At 59.8% G+C, this 17,444-nt stretch overlaps 2 long non-coding RNA genes across 2 annotated transcripts; one reads left to right on the top strand and one right to left on the bottom strand.

Annotated features, from left to right (window-relative positions):
* The first annotated feature begins 526 nt into the window (after nt 1-526).
* Nucleotides 527-2,167, top strand: LOC135421224 (uncharacterized). Its single transcript, XR_010433922.1, has 2 exons — nt 527-834; nt 931-2,167. It is a non-coding gene; the product is annotated as an uncharacterized LOC135421224 (long non-coding RNA).
* A 3,060-nt stretch (nt 2,168-5,227) lies between these two features.
* On the bottom strand, nt 5,228-6,183 carry LOC135421220 (uncharacterized). The gene is made up of 2 exons (XR_010433915.1): nt 5,987-6,183; nt 5,228-5,512 (listed from the first exon to the last, which is right to left on the bottom strand). It is a non-coding gene; the product is annotated as an uncharacterized LOC135421220 (long non-coding RNA).
* Nucleotides 6,184-17,444: the final 11,261 nt, after the last annotated feature.

Here is a 17,444-nt window from a genome sequence, read left to right as displayed (position 1 = left end):
TAATGAAGTATGTTCATTGATTTTGCATCCATTGGTTTCAGAATCCAAATCTGGGGAAAAAAGTACTGTCTTTCTGAAATGTCTCTCAAACATGAAAGCCTAGAGAAAACTTTTTTTTGTGAGTAAAAAGAAGCCTCCAGGATGATCCTTATGCAATACAAATCATGTGTTTTTCAGACTGAATGCACTCCCTTTATTCACCTTTTCAGAGAGTATCGGCCAGAATACGAGCGCCTGAGAAAAACACTGGTAAGTGTTTTTAGCTGTTTTACACCTGAACAGTGTATCTTGGGTCACTTTTGTGCACACAATTGCCTTTATGTTGAGAGGGTCTAACATTTCATTTACTAGTCGTACTCACTGTGGGAAAACTCCTGTCCTGAAGGAGTCCACCATTTGCCTTTTTTTTCCTAGATGTGGTGGAGCATATCTTTACAAAACTAAAGATTTTGTAAAACAGATGTTGCTCACTGGTTTAGTACTAGTATTTGAGCTAATTGTGTGAAAATGATTGGGAAATAAGATTGTGTCTTCCATTCAGATGGACAGAGAGTTCTTAAAAATAAATTTCCAAAGGGATTTGTTGAGACTATCCCTGTATCTTCCTGCACCAGTGAAGAGTACTAGTTTGACTTAGTAAGAAAGACTGAATTGCAGTGCCAAAATCAGTAGCTCTGCTCACCTTGAGTTCTGGCTGTCCAAAGGACAGTTCTCTGCAGGCACAGCTACACAGAGTTTGGCTTCCCGGCGCTGCTGAAAACGTCCTAGAATCCCACCTGACTGGAGGTTGCTTTCCATGCTTAGTCAGAAGTTCTGTGTAACCTGAGTTGAAATGTAAGACCTGCGTAGTGACTTCTGCTCTCTGACTGGGGGACAGGCTGCTGGGTTTGGGTGAGGTTTCTCTTCTCCTGATGTTTTAAATGTTCTCAGAATCCACATGTAAATCTTTGTCTACGGGAGAAAGCTCAAAATAAACAAAAGAGAGAGCAGCTGGAACACTTGTGGAAGGACATGGGCAGCGTGTGTGTGCAGGGCAGCACACTGGTAGGTACCTCCCCAGGAAGATAAAGTTTACTGCAGAAGTTTTCTGAAGAGTTTGCCTTGTGAAGTAGTACAGCGCTTCTTTGTCCTCACAGCAGAAATGTGAAAGCAGCTCCATGTTAGAGGAGCAGGGCTTTAGTTCCTGTGGGATTGGTCACACTCAGCTCGTCCTGTGTCAGTCACAGGTTTGGAAGAAACCCCGCTGTGTAGCTAAAGCAGTGGACCTACTAGAAATAATGAAATACTTTAGAAAAGGCGAAACAGTCAGATCAGAATATGAGAAAGCTCTGCTGTTGGCTGCACTGTTCCTTAGATGAGGCGAGTAGGTGCTGATGGAGTCTGTCCTGTGTCTGGGATCCACAAGCAGCTTTCTGTCCCCTTAGAGCAGGTGTTCATTGCTGGGTTTCTGTGCAGACAGAAGTTGTCAGTGCACACGCTCCCTTACCTTTAGCAAGCTGGTTTGTGTACAGCCGTTTCTGTTCCCTTCAAGGACCTGATGCTTCTGCAATGGGTCCCTCTGAGCTAATACTAACATGAGGAACTCTCGATGAAGAGCAAGAAGAGAGGGAGAGTGACGCTGATGGCATTGACCACGAAGGTAAGGGAATGAGGTCTAAAAGCTGCCTCTCAAGAAATCCCCTCTATATTTCATGTCCTGGATGGACTGTAAGGAGAGCCTAGAAAACAAGCAAACATTCAGTCACCTGACGTGTCAGAATCTGTAGCAGAAGCTCAGCTGCAATGGTCAGTGCAGGGATATCACTCTGTAACCTTTGTGAAAGTTCAATTGTAAATTTTCTATTCAAGTAATTAATAGGTGTATAACACACATAAACCAGAGAACTCGTTAGGCTTGGGGCATGCAGTGACCTCTGAACCTGATTGATGCACAGATGTGTCCATCATCTTTTTGGCCTTACAGTTTCTGCCCCTGGCTCTCTTCCCTTTTCCTGTGACTGTGGTCTTGGAGCAATCTTCTAAGTTGTTACAGTGTGATTTTTCTCTTCTATAGCTCACAGACTTAATCTTCATTCTTTCCCTGTTCCACTGATGGGTAGGATCACTTATTTCCTTTGCCCTGTAATGTAGCTGAAGATGGAATAGACTTTCTATGTTGCTTTGGCTATCCTGATTCTAGCTTTTTTTCAGAAACACAAGTAGAACAAGTACTGAAATAGCGCTGAACTTCAGCAGCAGCGGGGACTGCGCAGGAGAAGGAGGGTGGGCAGCGGGCCTGGGGCAGGCAGGGGGATGGGGGTGGGGGCGGGCACTTAAAAGATTTCGGCCAGGGAGCTGATCTCAGCCAGCACCCAGTCGGGGCAGTCTAAGTCCCCGTAGAAGCAGAACTGCTGCGTGGGGAGAGGCGGTCAGAGGCGCACTGCTGCTCTGCGTCCTCCCCGCTCCCCGCCGCCGACTCCCGGCCCACCACGTCGCCGCTGCTCCACGGTCCCCCATGCCGCACAGTCCGCCTTCGCGATCCGGAACCGCCCCGTGTGCCGGTGGGGGGCTCCCCGAGGGGCTCTGCAGGGGCCTTGGGGCCGGGACCCCGGGGGTGCAGCCCGACCAAGGGGCGGGGCAGGGGACGGGGTCCCGGGAGCGGGACCCGGGACGGCCACGGACCCGCGGGAAGGGCGCCTCCGACACGGCCCTAGTCCCTCCTCCTGACCACCCGAGCACCTCCCGCCACCCCGCCGGCTCCAAGCCCCGCCAATCCGGGCCCGAGGCAGAGTCTGGCCCGCCAATCCCGGGCCGCCTTTCTCGGCGCCGTCCAATCACAGCCCGCCTTTTCAATCCGGCAGCGGTCCCCCAAGCTCTGCCCGCTCAGCCGCGGCGCGGCCCCTCCGAGCGGCACCGTCCCCCCGTTCCCCTCAGGCGCTGCTGGGACCACGGAAGGGCGGTGGGAGCTCCGCGGTCACGTCCCGTCCGGGAGCTCTCCCAGGAGAAGGAGAGGGAGGCGGGGAGCGGGCGGGAGGGGCTCCGGGAGCGGGGCCTGCGGGACCAGCGGGGTTCTCGGGAACGGGCGGGCGGGGATTGGCTGGGCTGGCACGAGGGGGGCGGGGCCGTGCGGGCCGCGGGCTATAAATAGCGGAGGGGGAAGCGGGGGGGGGCAGTTCGGCGGCGGAGGTGGAAGCGGCGCTGGAGCGGCGGGAGCCGGGACGAGATCGGCGGTGAGCTGGGGCGGGACTCCCGCGGCTGCCGCTCCCGACGTGCAGGTCCGATCCCGGCCCGCCACTCCCAGCCCGCTTTTCTCCGCTCCGTCCAGTCGTAGCCTGCCCTTTCAATGGGGCCGCGGTCCCGTAAGCTGTGCCCGCTCAGCCGCGGCGCGGCGCCGCCCCCCTTCCCCACGTTCCCCTCAGGCGCTGTAGGTGCCGGCGCCTTTGCTTCCGGAGCAGCGCCTGCGCTGCCGCAGCCCCCGACAGGCCCTGTTGGGATCAGGGAGGGCGAGTGGCACAGCTCCGCGCTCACGTCCCGTCTGGGAGTTCTTCCGGGAGGCGGGGAGGGGGCGGGAGCGGCGGCGGCCCTTTCAACGCGGCCGCGGTCGAGCAAGCTCTGCCCGCTCAGCCGCGGCGCGGAGCCGCCCCCCTCTCCACCTCGTCCCCCGCGTTCCCCTCAGGCGCCGGTCTCGGCGCCTTTGCTCCGGGATCCGGCGGAGCCGCGCCTGCGCTGCCGCGGTGCCCGCAGGCGCTGTTGGGAGGGCGGGTGGGAGGTCCGCGGTCCCGTCCCGTCCCGGAGTTCTCCCGGGAGAAGGGGAGGGAGGCGGGCAGTGGGCGGAAGCGGAGCAGCCCCTGGGAGCGGGGCCTGAGGGGACAGCGGGGTTCTTGGGGACGGGCAGGGCGGGAACGGGCAGGCGGGGATTGGCGGACGCTGCCGGACGCTGGGATTGGCTGGGCTGGCACGAGGGGGGCGGGGCCGTGCGGGCCGCGGGCTATAAATAGCGGAGGGGGAAGCGGGGGGGGGCAGTTCGGCGGCGGAGGTGGAAGCGGCGCTGGAGCGGCGGGAGCCGGGACGAGATCGGCGGTGAGCTGGGGCGGGACTCCCGCGGCTGCCGCTCCCGACGTGCAGGTCCGATCCCGGCCCGCCACTCCCAGCCCGCTTTTCTCCGCTCCGTCCAATCGTAGCCTGCCCTTTCAATGGGGCCGCGGTCCCGTAAGCTGTGCCCGCTCAGCCGCGGCGCGGCGCCGCCCCCCTTCCCCACGTTCCCCTCAGGCGCTGTAGGTGCCGGCGCCTTTGCTTTCGGAGCCGCGCCTGCGCTGCCGCAGCCCCCGACAGGCCCTGTTGGGACCAGGGAGGGCGGGTGGCACAGCTCCGCGCTCACGTCCCGTCTGGGAGTTCTTCCGGGAGGCGGGGAGGGGGCGGGAGCGGCAGCGGCCCTTTCAACGGGGCCGCGGTCGGGCAAGCTCTGCTCGCTCAGCCGCGGCGCGGAGCCGCCCCCCTCTCCACCTCGTCCCCCGCGTTCCCCTCAGGCGCCGGTCTCGGCGCCTTTGCTTCGGGATCCGGCGGAGCCGCGCCTGCGCTGCCGCGGTGCCCGCAGGCGCTGTTGAAAGGGCGGGTGGGAGGTCCGCGGTCCCGTCCCGTCCCGGAGTTCTCCCGGGAGAAGGGGAGGGAGGCGGGCAGCGGGCGGAAGCGGAGCAGCCCCTGGGAGCGGGGCCTGAGGGGACAGCGGGGTTCTTGGGGACGGGCAGGGCGGGAACGGGCAGGCGGGGATTGGCGGACGCTGCCGGACGCTGCGATTGGCTGGGCTGGCACGGGGGGGGCGGGGCTGTGCGGGCCGCGGGCTATAAATGGCGTGGGCGGGGGGTGCTGGGGGCAGTTCGGCGGCGGGGCTGGGGGCGGCGCTGGAGCGGCGGGAGCCGGCCCGGGATCGGCGCGGCCGCCGGGCCGAGGAGCGGCGGTGAGCCAGGGTGGGACCCTCGCGGCTGCCGCTCCAGGGAGCGGTGGGGAGCCATGAGGCAGCACCCCCTCGGCTGCCGATCCAGGGGGAGCCGGGGTCGGTCCCCCACAGCTGCCGAGGCAGGGCGTTGGGCAGGCGGTGTCCCGGGCAGCTGTGCCGGCCAGCTTTGGTCAGTGCTCAGTGGGGGAGCAGCCCATGCTCAGGGGTGCTCCCCCGAACCAGAAGGACTAGGATGCAGCCTCTCAGTGGGGCTGGTATTGAAAGTATTGTTACAAAGAAAAGTAATAAAAGATGTTTCATTCTATTATAATTTTATTTTACTTTTATTTTCATCTTTGACTACTTGATTGTTTATTCTATTGTTTTGTTGCTGTTCCCGTTGGGATGGGTGGGACAGCTCCTAGAGATATTTAAGTGAACGACAAAGACTGATTTGTGACCTTGTCAACAGCCCGGGCCTGCAGAGATACCCAGGAGCAGATTTAGGCAGAGGCAGCAGAAAGCTGAGGCAGAGGCAGCAGAAAGCTGAGAACGTGGAGCTCAGGCAGCAGAGCTGGTGGAGACATAAAGACGGTAGGACTGTGGGCAGAACAAGGGTGGGGCTGGATTAGGGAGCATGGACCTGGCATAAGTACTTGCAGGGATGGAGCTGGGATAAAAATAGTCAGGCCTGGCCTGGAATGTGGGCTTGAGAGCTGGGGTGGAAAACTCAGACCTTTAAAAAAAGAAAGATGCTAGGATTGGAACGTGCAGCAGCTTTACCGGGAGCTGACAGCAGAGCTGGCAGAGAAATAAAGGTTGTGGGTCTGGGTATGGGATAGGGAGAGTGGTGCTCGGAAAGGGACTGTTGAGCAGGGATAGGGACTGTGGCACTGCAGTAGAAATCACTGTAGGATTGAGACAGGGACTGGCACCGTCGCACAAACATCTGTGTGTCTGTGGAATAGGGATTGATGGGCAGGAACATGGACTGGGGGGGAAGAGCTGAAATCAGTCTAGGGCAAAGATCTGGCCTTTGGAGTTGGGATCGGGTTTGTGGGGTTGGAGGAGTACCTGGGGGACTGGGATTGGGAATGTGAAGTTGGAGCTGGAAAGTCGCAGAGCTGGAGCCAAGCTGAAGATCCTGCAGTGAGAACCTGGAGCAGCTTCCCGTGGCGGCGCTGGCAAGATGCAGAGCTACTGCTGAGAGAGCAGAGCTGGCAGTGCAATAAAGCTTGTGGGTCTCGAGCTGAAATCACTGAGGGGCTGGGGTAGGGACAGGGTTCTGGGCTTGGGACTGTAATACTTGGGGCAGTAATCAGAGCAATCACTGTGAGATAGGGCATGTGGCACCGTTGCTGCAGTGGCTGTGTGTCTGATATAGGGATTGATGGGTGGGAACGTGGATTGGGTGGGTAGAGCTGAAGTCAGTATAGGGCTGGGCTTGTGATTTTTGAATTGGGATCGGGTTTGTGGGGCTGGAGGAGCACCTGGGGGACTAGGACTGGGAGTGTGAGGGTGGAGCTGGAAAGTCACAGAGCTGGAGGCAAGCTGAAGATCCTGCAGTGAGAACCTGGAGCAGCTTCCTGAGGCGGCGCTGGCAAGATGCAGAGCTACTGCTGAGAGAGCAGAGCTGGCAGTGCAATAAAGCTTGTGGGTCTCGAGCTGAAATCACTGAGGGGCTGGGGTAGGGACAGGGTTTGGGCTTGGGACAGTAACACTTGGGGCAGGAATCCGTGTGGGGAGGAGATAGGGCCTGTGGCACCGTTGCTGAAATCTCTGTGTGGCTGTGGAATTGGGATTATAATTGGGAATGTGGACTGAGAGGCTGGGGCTGAAATCAGCATAGTGGTTGGATTGCATCTGTGGAGCTGGGAGGGTGTCTGGAGCTCAGATAGGGCCTGTGGCACGTTCGCTGAAATCCCTGAGGGGCTGTGGAATAGGGATTAATGGGCGGGAACGTGGATTGGGTGGGTAGAGCTGAAGTCAGTATAGTGCTGGGCTTGTGATTTTTGAATTGGGATCGGGTTTGTGGAGCTGGAGGAGCACCTGGGGGACTGGGACTGGGAGTGTGAGGTGGGAGCTGGAAAGTCGCAGAGCTGGAGCCAAGCTGAAGATCCTGCAGTGAGAACCTGGAGCAGCTTCCTGAGGCGGCGCTGGCAAGATGCAGAGCTACTGCTGAGAGAGCAGAGCTGGCAGTGCAATAAAGCTTGTGGGTCTCGAGCTGAAATCACTGAGGGGCTGGGGTAGGGACAGGGTTTGGGCTTGGGACTGTAACACTTGGGGCAGTAATCAGAGCAATCATTGTGAGATAGGGCCTGTGGCACCGTCGCTGCAATGGCTGTGTGTGTGATATAGGGATTGCTGGGTGGGAACGTGGATTGGGTGGGAGAGCTGAAATCAGTCTAGTGCTGTGCTTGTGTCTTTGGTATTGGGATAGGAATTTTGGGGCTGGAGGAGCACCTGGGGGACTGGGTTTGGGAGTGTGAGGGTGGAGCTGGAAAGTCGCAGAGCTGGAGCCAAGCTGAAGATCCTGCAGTGAGAACCTGGAGCAGCTTCCCGTGGCGGCGCTGGCAAGATGCAGAGCTACTGCTGAGAGAGCAGAGCTGGCAGTGCAATAAAGCTTGTGGGTCTCGAGCTGAAATCACTGAGGGGCTGGGGTAGGGACAGGGTTTGGGCTTGGGACTGTAACACTTGGGCAGGAATCCGTGTGGGGAGGTGATAGGGCCTGTGGCACCGTTGCTGAAATCTCTATGCAGCTGGAAATGGGATTGTAAATTGGGAATGTGGACTGGGCGGGTAGAGCTGAAATTCGTATAGGGCTGGGCTTGTGATTTTGGAATTGGGATAGGAATTTTGGGGCTGGAGGAGCACCTGGGGGACTGGGTTTGGGAGTGTGAGGGTGGAGCTGGAAAGTCACAGAGCTGGAGCCAAGCTGAAGATCCTGCAGTGAGAACCTGGAGCAGCTTCCTGAGGCGGCGCTGGCAAGATGCAGAGCTACTGCTGAGAGAGCAGAGCTGGCAGTGCAATAAAGCTTGTGGGTCTCGAGCTGAAATCACTGAGGGGCTGGGGTAGGGACAGGGTTTGGGCTTGGGACTGTAACACTTGGGCAGGAATCCGTGTTGGGAGGAGATAGGGCCTGTGGCACTGTTGCTGAAATCTCTGTGTGGCTGTGGAATTGGGATTATAATTGGGAATGTGGACTGAGGGGCTGGGGCTGAAATCAGCATAGTGGTTGGATTGCATCTGTGGAGCTGGGAGGGTGTCTGGAGCTCAGATAGGGCCTGTGGCACGTTCGCTGAAATCCCTGAGGGGCTGTGGAATAGGGATTAATGGGCGGGAACGTGGATTGGGTGGGTAGAGCTGAAGTCAGTATAGTGCTGGGCTTGTGATTTTTGAATTGGGATCGGGTTTGTGGAGCTGGAGGAGCACCTGGGGGACTAGGACTGGGAGTGTGAGGGTGGAGCTGGAAAGTCACAGAGCTGGAGCCAAGCTGAAGATCCTGCAGTGAGAACCTGGAGCAGCTTCCTGAGGCAGCGCTGGCAAGATGCAGAGCTACTGCTGAGAGAGCAGAGCTGGCAGTGCAATAAAGCTTGTGGGTCTCGAGCTGAAATCACTGAGGGGCTGGGGTAGGGACAGGGTGTGGGCTTGGGACTGTAACACTTGGGGCAGTAATCAGAGCAATCATTGTGAGATAGGGCCTGTGGCACCGTCGCTGCAATGGCTGTGTTTCTGATATAGGGATTGATGGGTGGGAACGTGGATTGGGTGGGAGAGCTGAAATCAGTCTAGTGCTGTGCTTGTGTCTTTGGTATTGGGATAGGAATTTTGGGGCTGGAGGAGCACCTGGGGGACTGGGTTTGGGAGTGTGAGGGTGGAGCTGGAAAGTCGCAGAGCTGGAGCCAAGCTGAAGATCCTGCAGTGAGAACCTGGAGCAGCTTCCCGTGGCGGCGCTGGCAAGATGCAGAGCTACTGCTGAGAGAGCAGAGCTGGCAGTGCAATAAAGCTTGTGGGTCTCGAGCTGAAATCACTGAGGGGCTGGGGTAGGGACAGGGTTTGGGCTTGGGACTGTAACACTTGGGCAGGAATCCGTGTGGGGAGGTGATAGGGCCTGTGGCACCGTTGCTGAAATCTCTATGCAGCTGGAAATGGGATTGTAAATTGGGAATGTGGACTGGGCGGGTAGAGCTGAAATTCGTATAGGGCTGGGCTTGTGATTTTGGAATTGGGATAGGAATTTTGGGGCTGGAGGAGCACCTGGGGGACTGGGTTTGGGAGTGTGAGGGTGGAGCTGGAAAGTCACAGAGCTGGAGCCAAGCTGAAGATCCTACAGTGAGAACCTGGAGCAGCTTCCCGTGGCGGTGCTGGCAAGATGCAGAGCTACTGCTGAGAGAGCAGAGCTGGCAGTGCAATAAAGCTTGTGGGTCTTGAACTGAAATCACTGAGGGGCTGGGGTAGGGATGGGTTCTGGGCTGGGGACAGTAACACTTGGGCAGTAATCAAAGCAATCACTGTGAGATAGGGCCTGTGGCACCGTTGCTAAAATCCCTGTGTGGTTGGAATTGGGATTGTAAATTGGGAATGCGGACAGGGAGGCTGGGGCTGAAGTCAGTATAGTGCTAGGATTGCATCTCTGGAGCTGGGAGAGTGTCTGGAGCTCGGATAGGGACTGGCACCGTTGTTTAAAAGCCTGTGCGGCTGTGGACTAGTGATTGATGGGCAGGAACATGGACTGGGCTAGGAGAGGTTAAATTAGTCTAGTGCTGGGTTTGTGAGTTTTGAATTGGGCTAGGGTTTGTGGGGCTGGAGGAGTAATTGGGGGACTGGGAATGGGAGTGTGAGATTGGAGCTGAAAAGTCACAGAGATGGAGCCAATATGAAGATCCTGCAAGATTTGGAGCTGCTTCTGAGAGAGCAGAGCTGGCAGTGCAATAAAGCTTGTGGGTCTCAAGCTAAAATCACTGAGGGGCTGGGATAGAGCTGGGGTCTAGAATATGGACTGGATGCTTTGGTCAGGTACTGTTGGTTTTGAGTAGAAATTACTGTGGGATTGGGATTGTATTTTTGTGCACTCTGGGGAGTCTAGTAATTCTATTGCAAGCCATTGGAGGGAACTGGGAGTACTGGGTAGAGTCAGCTGTTCTATGGGGAAGGCCCAGGTGTTAACAATGAGGGGGAGGAGGGGCCAGGGACTGGGCTGAGGCCCCTTGGCTGTTGTTCCGACTCAGGAGCTGTAGCAGGACTTCTTAGACTGTGACTCAGGTGAGTCTGTTTCAATTTCACCTTTCCAGTCCCTTCCTACTGTCCCCAGTCCCTCCCCACTGTCCTCAGTCCCTCCTGAGTCCTTCCCAGTTTCTCCCAAGTACCCCAAACCCCATCCCAGTGCAGCCAGTCCCCTCCCTGTTCCTTCCTCAGTGCCTCCAGTTCTTGCCAATTGCTCCCACTACACCCCAGTCCCATCCCAGTCCATCCCTAGTACCCTCAGTCCAACCAAGCTCCCTGTGCAGTTCCCTCCAGAACCTCCCCAGTGCTCCCAGTCCTTCCAAAGTTGCCTCAAACCCATTGCAGTCCCTCTCCAGTGGCCTCAGTCCCATCCCAGTTCCCTTCCCAGTGATCCCACTTGCTCCCAAGTGCCCCCAGTCCAGCCCAGTCCCAACCCAGTGCCCCTGGTACCTCCCCAGTGCCCTCAGTGCCATCCTAGTTCTCTCAGTCCCATCCAAGTACCTCCAGTCCTTCCCCACTGCATCCCAGTGCTCCCAGTCCCTCCCAAGTGCATTAAAGAGCCATCATCAGTGACCCCAGTCCCTCCCCAGTCCCATCCCAGTCCCTCCTAAATGATGCCTAGTCCCTCCCCAGTGCTTCCAATCAAATCCCAGTCCCTCCCCAGTCCCTTCCCAGTACATCTGCGCCCCATCCCAGTTGTCCCAGTCCCTCCCCAGAGATTCTCAGGCCCATCCCAGGCACGCTCTCCAGTCCCCTCCCCAGTCCTCTCACAGTCCCCTTGCAGTCCCTTCCCAGTCCTATCCCAGTCCCTGCAGTCCCTTTCCCAGTGCTCCCAGTCCCATCCCAGTTCCCTCCCCAGTGACCTCAGTCCCATCCCAGTGCCCACCCAGTGCATCGCAGTCCCATCCCAGTGCCTGTAGTTCCACTGTCCCCAATCCCTTCCCAATGACCCCTGTCCCATCCCACTTCCCCCAGTCCCTCCCCTGAGAATCCCAGTTGCAGTCCAGTGCCCCCAGTGCCAGCCCAGTTCTCCCCAGTCCATCTCCAGTGCCCTCAGTCCCATCCCAGTCCCTCCCTACTCCCTTCAGTCCCGCTCCAGTGCCCCTAGTCTCAGCCCAGTGCATCCAACTCCCTTGAAGTGTCCCCAGTCCCATCCCAGTCCCTCCCCAGTTCATTGTGCTCCTTTTCCCTGTGCATCCCATTCCCATCCCAGTCACTTCGCAGTCCCTCCCTGCTCCCTCCCCAGTTCCCCCAGTCCTAGCCCAGTGCCACCAGTGCTCCCAGTCCCACCCCAGTGCCCCCACTCTCATCCCAGTCCCTTGCAACTTCTCTCAGTGCAAGCCAGCGCACCCATTCCTTCCCAAGTGTCCTCCTGCAGTGCAACCCAGTCCTTCCCCAGTTTGCCCAGTTCCATCCCAGTCCCTTCCCACTGCCCTCAGGCCCATTCCAATTCCCTCCCCAGTGATCCCAGTCCCATCCCAATGGTGCCACAGTGTGTCCCCAGTGCCTCTCAGTCCTATCCCAGTGCCTCCAGTCCCTCTCCAGAGAATCCCCGTCCCAGCCCAGTACCCCAAGTGCCCCCTGGGCCTCTCCAGTGCCCTCAGTCCCGGCCCAGTCCCTCCCCAGTGCATCTCACTCCTATCCCAGTGCCCCCAGTCCCATCCCAGTCCCTCCCCAATGACCCCCAGTCCCATCCCACTGCTCCCAGTCCCACCCCCCGCCCCCCGAAAATCTCAGTCCCACCCCAGTGTCCCCACTCCCAGCCCAAATCCCCCCAATGCCCCCATCCCTCCCCACTGCCCCAGTCCCTCCCAGTGCATGTCAGTCCTTTTCCCCGATGCATCCCACTCCCTCCCTAGAACATCCAAGTCCCATCCCAGTTCCCTCCCCAGTGCCCCTGACCCATCCCCAGCCCTCCCGTAACCTCAGTCCCTCCCCAGGGCATCCCGGTTCTTTCCCCCTGTGCATCCCAGTCCCATCCCAGGCCCACTCCCCAGTCCTGTCACAGTCCTCTTGCAGTCCCTTCCCAGTCCCTTTCCCAGTGCTCCCAGTCCCATCCCAGTTCCCTCCCCAGTGACCTCAGTCCCATCCCTGTGCCCACCCAGCGCAGCTCAGTCCCATCCCAGTGCCTGTAGTCCCACTGTCCCCAATCCCTCCCCAATGTCCCCTGTCCCATCCCACTTCCCCCAGTCCCTCCCTTGAGAATCCCAGTTGCACTCCAGCGCCTCCAGTGCCAGCCCAGTTTTCCCCAGTCCATCTCCAGTGCCCTCAGTCCCATCCCAGTCCCTCCCTACTCCCCCCAGTCCCGCTCCAGTGCCCCTAGTCTCAGCCCAGTGCATCCAACTCCCTTGAAGTGTCCCCAGTCCCATCCCAGTCCCTCCCCAGTTCATTGTGCTCCTTTTCCCTGTGCATCCCATTCCCATCCCAGTCACTTCGCAGTCCCTCCCTGCTCCCTCCCCAGTTCCCCCAGTCCTAGCCCAGTGCCACCTGTCCTCCCAGTCCCACCCCAGTGCCCCCACTCTCATCCCAGTCTCTCCCCACTTCCCCCACTGCAACCCACCACCTCCTTTCCCTTCCCAAGTGTGCTCTCGCAGTGCAATCCAGTCCTTCCCCAGTTTGCCTAGTCCCATCCCGGTCCCTCCTAAGTGATTCCCAGTCCCTCCCCAGTCCCTTCCCAGTACAACTGCATCCCATCCCAGTCACAGCAGTCCCATCCCAGTGGTCCCAGTCCTTCCCCAGAGATTCTCAGGCCCATCCCAGGCACGCTCTCCAGTCCCCTCCCCAGTCCTCTCACAGTCCCCTCGCAGTCCGTTCCCAGTCCTATCCCAGTCCCTGCAGTCCCTTTCCCAGTGCTCCCAGTCCCACCCCAGTCCCTCCCCAATGACCCCCAGTCCCATCCCAGTGCTCCCAGTCCCCCTCACCCCCCCGAAAATCTCAGTCCCACCCCAGTGTCCCCACTCCCAGCCCAAATCCCCCCAGTGCCCCCAGTCCCTCTCCAGTGTCCCCAGTCCCATCCCCATCCCTCCCCACTGCCCCAGTCCCTCCCAGTGCATGTCAGTCCTTTTCCCCGATGCATCCCACTCCCTCCCTAGAACATCCAAGTCCCATCCCAGTTCCCTCCCCAGTGCCCCTGACCCATCCCCAGCCCTCCCGTGACCTCAGTCCCTCCCCAGGTCATCCCGGTTCTTTACACCTGTGCATCCCAGTCCCATCCCAGGCCCACTCCCCAGTCCTGTCACAGTCCTCTTGCAGTCCCTTCCCAGTCCAATCCCAGTCCCTGCAGTGGCTTTCCCGTTGCTCCCAGTCCCTCCCCAGTGCATTCCGCTCCTTTCTCCCATGCATCCCATTCCCATTCCAGTACCATCCCAGTTCCCTTCCCAGCCCCCTCGCAGTCCCTCCCTGCTCCCTCCCCAGTTCCCCCAGTCCTAGCCCAGTGCCACCAGTGCTCCCAGTCCCACCCCAGTGCCCCCACTCTCATCCCAGTGTCTCCCCACTTCCCCCACTGCAACCCACCACCTCCTTTCCCTCCCAAGTGTGCTCTCGCAGTGCAACCCAGTCCTTCCCCAGTTTGCCTAGTCCCATCCCGGTCCCTCCTAAGTGATTCCCAGTCCCTCCCCAGTCCCTTCCCAGTACAACTGCATCCCATCCCAGTCACAGCAGTCCCATCCCAGTGGTCCCAGTCTCTCCCCAGAGATTCTCAGGCCCATCCCAAGCACGCTCTCCAGTCCCCTCCCCAGTCCTCTCACAGTCCGCTCGCAGTCCCTTCCCAGTCCTATCCCAGTCCCTGCAGTCCCTTTCCCAGTGCTCTCAGTCCCATCCCAGTCCCTCCCCAATGACCCCCAGTCCCATCCCAGTGCTCCCAGTCCCCCTCACCCCCCCGAAAATCTCAGTCCCACCCCAGTGTCCCCACTCCCAGCCCAAATCCCCCCAGTGCCCCCAGTCCCTCTCCACTGCCCCCAGTCCCATCCCCATCCCTCCCCACTGCCCCCAGTCCCTCCCAGTGCATGCCAGTCCCTTTCCCCGATGCATCCCACTCCCTCCCTAGAACATCCAAGTCCCATCCCAGTTCCCTCCCCAGTGCCCCTGACCCATCCCCAGCCCTCCCGTGACCTCAGTCCCTCCCCAGGGCATCCCGGTTCTTTCCCCCTGTGCATCCCAGTCCCATCCCAGGCCCACTCCCCAGTCCTGTCACAGTCCTCTTGCAGTCCCTTCCCAGTCCCTTTCCCAGTGCTCCCAGTCCCATCCCAGTTCCCTCCCCAGTGACCTCAGTCCCATCCCTGTGCCCACCCAGCGCAGCTCAGTCCCATCCCAGTGCCTGTAGTCCCACTGTCCCCAATCCCTCCCCAATGACCCCTGTCCCATCCCACTTCCCCCAGTCCCTCCCTTGAGAATGCCAGTTGCACTCCAGCGCCCCCAGTGCCAGCCCAGTTCTCCCCAGTCCATCTCCAGTGCCCTCAGTCCCATCCCAGTCCCTCCCTACTCCCCCCAGTCCCGCTCCAGTGCCCCTAGTCTCAGCCCAGTGCATCCAACTCCCTTGAAGTGTCCCCAGTCCCATCCCAGTCCCTCCCCAGTTCATTGTGCTCCTTTTCCCTGTGCATCCCAGTTCCCTTCCCAGCCCCCTCGCAGTCCCTCCCTGCTCCCTCCCCAGTTCCCCCAGTCCTAGCCCAGTGCCACCTGTCCTCCCAGTCCCACCCCAGTGCCCCCACTCTCATCCCAGTCTCTCCCCACTTCCCCCACTGCAACCCACCACCTCCTTTCCCTCCCAAGTGTCCTTTTGCAGTGCAACCCAGTCCTTCCCCAGTTTGCCTAGTCCCATCCCAGTCCCTCCTAAGTGATTCCCAGTCCCTCCCCAGTCCCTTCCCAGTACAACTGCATCCCATCCCAGTAACAGCAGTCCCATCCCAGTGGTCCCAGTCCCTCCCCAGAGATTCTCAGGCCCATCCCAGGCACGCTCTCCAGTCCCCTCCCCAGTCCTCTCACAGTCCCCTCGCAGTCCGTTCCCAGTCCTATCCCAGTCCCTGCAGTCCCTTTCCCAGTGCTCCCAGTCCCATCCCAGTCCCTCCCCAATGACCCCCAGTCCCATCCCACTGCTCCCAGTCCCCCTCACCCCTCCGAAAATCTCAGTCCCACCCCAGTGTCCCCACTCCCAGCCCAAATTCCCCCAGTGCCCCCAGTCCCTCTCCACTGCCCCCAGTCCCATCCCCATCCCTCCCCACTGCCCCAGTCCCTCCCAGTGCATGCCAGTCCTTCTCCCCGATGCATCCCACTCCCTTCCTAGAACATCCAAGTCCCATCCCAGTTCCCTCCCCAGTGCCCCTGACCCATCCCCAGCCCTCCCGTGACCTCAGTCCCTCCCCAGGTCATCCCGGTTCTTTCCCCCTGTGCATCCCCGTCCCATCCCAGCCCCACTCCCCAGTCCTATCACAGTCCTCTTGCAGTCCCTTCCCAGTCCAATCCCAGTCCCTGCAGTGGCTTTCCCGTTGCTCCCAGTCCCTCCCCAGTGCATTCCGCTCCTTTCTCCCATGCATGCCATTCCCATCCCAGTACCATCCCAGTTCCCTTCCCTGCTCCCTCCCTGCTCCCTCCCCAGTTCCTCCAGTCCTAGCCCAGTGCCACCTGTCCTCCCAGTCCCACCCCAGTGTCCCCACTCCCATCCCAGTCTCTCCCTATATCCCCCACTGCAACCCACCACCTCCTTTCCCTCCCAAGTGTCCTTTTGCAGTGCAACCCAGTCCTTCCCCAGTTTGCCTAGTCCCATCCCAGTCCCTCCTAAGTGATTCCCAGTCCCTCCCCAGTCCCTTCCCAGTACAATTGAGGGCACTGAAGAGGCCCTCGGGGCACTTGGCGGAACTGGGCTGGGACTGGGATTCTCTGGGGAGGGACTGGAGGCACTGGGATAGGACTGAGAGGCACTGGGGAGGCACTAGGACACACTGGGCCACCACTGGGATGGGACTGGAATCACCAGGGAGGGAATTGGGATGGGCCTGAGGGCAGTGGGAAGGGACTGGGATGGAACTGGGCAAACTGGGGAAGGACTGGGTTGCACTGCAGGAGGACACTTGGGAAGGAATGGGTGCGCTGGCTTGCACTGAGAGAAGTGGGAAGGGACTGGGATGAGAATGGGGGCACTGGGGTGAGGCAGGGAGCATCTCCAGTGCCCTCAGTCCCATCCCAGTCCCTCCCTACTACCCCCAGTCCCTCTCCAGTGCCCCTAGTCTCAGCCCAGTGCCCCTAGTCGCACCCAGGGCATCCAACCCCCTTGAAGTGTCCCCAGTCCCATCCCAGTCCGTCCCCACTGCCCCCAGTCCCTCCCCAATGCGTTGTGCTCCTTTTCCCTGTGCATCCCATTCCCATCCCAGTCACTTCGCAGTCCCTCCCTGCTCCCTCCCCAGTTCCCCCAGTCTTAGCCCAGTGCCACCAGTGCTCCCAGTCCCACCCCAGTGCCCCCACTCTCATCCCAGTCCCTTGCAACTTCTCTCAGTGCAAGCCAGCGCACCCATTCCTTCCCAAGTGTCCTCCTGCAGTGCAACCCAGTCCTTCCCCAGTTCGCCCAGTTCCATCCCAGTCCCTTCCCACTGCCCCCAGTCCCATTCCAATTTCCTCCCCAGTGATCCCAGTCCCATCCCAGTGGTGGCCCAGTGTGCCCTAGTGCCTCCCCAGTGCCTCTCAGTCCTATCCCAGTGCCTCCAGTCCCTCCCCAGAGAATCCCAGTCCCAGCCCAGTTCCCCCAAGTGCCCCCAGGGCCTCTCCAGTGCCCTCAGTCCCGGCCCAGTCCCTCCCCAGTGCATCTCACTCCTATTCCAGTGCCCCCAGTCCCACGGTTCCCCAGTCCCTCCCCAATGACCCCCAGTCCCATCCCACTGCTCCAAGTCCCCCCCCCCCCCGCCCCCCGAAAATCTCAGTCCCACCCCAGTGTCCCCACTCCCAGCCCAAATTCCCCCAATGCCCCCATGCCTCCCCACTGCCCCAGTCCCACCCCAATGTCCCCACTCCCAGCCCAAATTCCCCCAATGCCCCCATGCCTCCCCACTGCCCCAGTCCCTCCCAGTGCATGTCAGTCCTTTTCCCCAATGCATCCCACTCCCTCCCTAGAACATCCAAGTCCCATCCCAGTTCCCTCCCCAGTGCCCCTGACCCATCCCCAGCCCTCCCGTGACCTCAGTCCCTCCCCAGGGCATCCCAGTTCTTTTCCCCTGTGCATCCCAGTCCCATCCCAGGCCCACTCCCCAGTCCTGTCACAGTCCTCTTGCAGTCCCTCCCCAGTCCAATCCCAGTCCCTGCAGTGGCTTTCCCGTTGCTCCCAGTC

Source organism: Pseudopipra pipra, chromosome 13, assembly GCF_036250125.1.
Source record: "Pseudopipra pipra isolate bDixPip1 chromosome 13, bDixPip1.hap1, whole genome shotgun sequence".
NCBI lineage: Eukaryota > Metazoa > Chordata > Aves > Passeriformes > Pipridae > Pseudopipra > Pseudopipra pipra.
Note: the sequence above shows the minus strand (reverse complement) of the source record. Positions and strands in the feature narration are given on the sequence as shown.